The 1,776-nt window shown below is 48.3% G+C and overlaps 1 non-coding gene across 1 annotated transcript; it reads right to left on the reverse strand.

Annotated features, from left to right (window-relative positions):
* Positions 1 to 1,275: 1,275 nt before the first annotated feature.
* On the reverse strand, positions 1,276 to 1,347 carry Trnak-uuu (transfer RNA lysine (anticodon UUU)). Its single transcript has one exon. It is a non-coding gene; the product is annotated as a tRNA-Lys (tRNA).
* Between the last annotated feature and the right edge of the window lie 429 nt (positions 1,348 to 1,776).

Below are 1,776 nucleotides of genomic sequence, written 5' to 3' on the forward strand. Positions count from 1 at the left end.
AACCAAAACAATGTCGCACTTAGAACAAGTGGTGCAAGAAGAAGTGGACGTGCAAAACTTCGTCAATCAGAACGAAACAAGTGCCCTTTTGATAATGTGGCGGGTTGCGCAACAGGAACAAGGTCATGTGCTGGCCATGTGAATATCTTCCACTCGCTCAATTTACCTTCCTTGCTGCGCGTCCAAATTGGATTTGGCGCTAAATCGCCCCCTCGCCCCCCCCCCCCCCCCCCCCATCGCTCGGCTTTTCAGTCCTCATGAAGATGGCGTATCCCAGTGCATATCTGCAACACGCCTCCATGTTTTTAGTACCGCCCCCAACAGGGGTTTGTACGGCGCTGCGACCGAATATCGCGTCCCATACATGGTATAGGAAGTTTCACTCCCCTGGCCGCGCGCCTGCTCCGGGCACGTCGCCATGGCCCACAAAATTTTGAAAAAGACGGTACGTCATCGCGCCAAGTCGACGACCGTGTTTTGTCTGCCCAGCTCTTTCTTGGGAGTTTTCTTCCTCTGTCCCCAATCCTAAACAGAGAAGCATGTATGCGACTGGAAACGCCGGCAGACCACCTCTCTGGTCCTTCAATAAACCGGGCCTCTCCACTAACGTGAAACCTGGGAAAGGACGAAGCATGCAGTGTATAAGTATATGATGCGGTTTCGATGTATAATTCGTTTACAAAGTTATGATGACGTGCACAATGCAGTTTAGATGCTGAGTTCTCGGTGTCTTAGGCCTTGGTGAATTGGTGTTTTTGCTCACCAAGATCTAACCATTTGGAGGTGTACAGCATTGTTGCTAAAGCCTCGTATCTTCGAAGCGCGAAGCGTTCTAGCTCGAGGCGCTGGAAAAAAAGTGTCCCGGTGTTTAACTACCGTGTGTGCACGTACAGCGACGTTAAAAATCCCTGCTTCCCCGACTTCGCAGCCGGATACACTAAACTGCACGTGCGGCCGTACGTTCATGTGCGAACCGCGTAAAAAACGTAGAATTGTGAGAATAGTCACTAGAGACAACTGCGATCAATCGACCGGGTAAACTGAAATTACAGATTTGTGGCCTCTTAGCCTCTTATTTCTCATACGAACCAGAGATCGGATCACTCTAGGTAAATATATATATATATATATATATATATACAGAAAGAAATGCCGGCAGTCTACAACGCCAAAGAAGGCATACGGGAATGGTTAGACTATTTTTTACGGTTACTGACGTTACAATATTATTGTTTTATTATTAATTACGTTAGAAAGAATGAAATAAAAAAAACGCGCCCAGAGTGGGGACCGAACCCACGCCTTTCGATTAAATCTCGAATGCCTTACCAATTCGGCTATCTGGGCGACTGTGTTCTCCTTCACTTTCTGGGGTATTTATATTTTCTACAACTGTATCTGACGCTTGAGGGTGGTAGCCAGCGCCACTCAGACTACACAGGGAAAAGCGGACCTTCTTTTCAACCCCCGGGGCGTGACGCGAGCGTCTACAGCCTGTCATAAGCGGGTCACTGGCGGGAAAACCTCTTATGCTACCTTGGCATAAAAATAGTAAAAAATAGTCTAACCATTCCCCTATGGCTTTTTTGGCGTTGTATACTGCCGGCATTTCTTTCTGTATTTCCTAACGAGCCCCTCATTTCCAAACCCTATTATCGTGCGAAAGCTTAGTGAGGGCCTCGGTTCTGGCAGTCTTGATGCCAAGGTAGCATAAGAGGTTTTCCCGCCAGTGACCCGCTTTTGACAGGCTGTAGACGTTCGCGTCACGCCCCGGGG

Source organism: Haemaphysalis longicornis, unplaced genomic scaffold, assembly GCF_048455015.1.
Source record: "Haemaphysalis longicornis isolate Haplotype H1 unplaced genomic scaffold, Haemaphysalis longicornis Haplotype H1 scaffold_12, whole genome shotgun sequence".
Lineage (NCBI taxonomy): Eukaryota > Metazoa > Arthropoda > Arachnida > Ixodida > Ixodidae > Haemaphysalis > Haemaphysalis longicornis.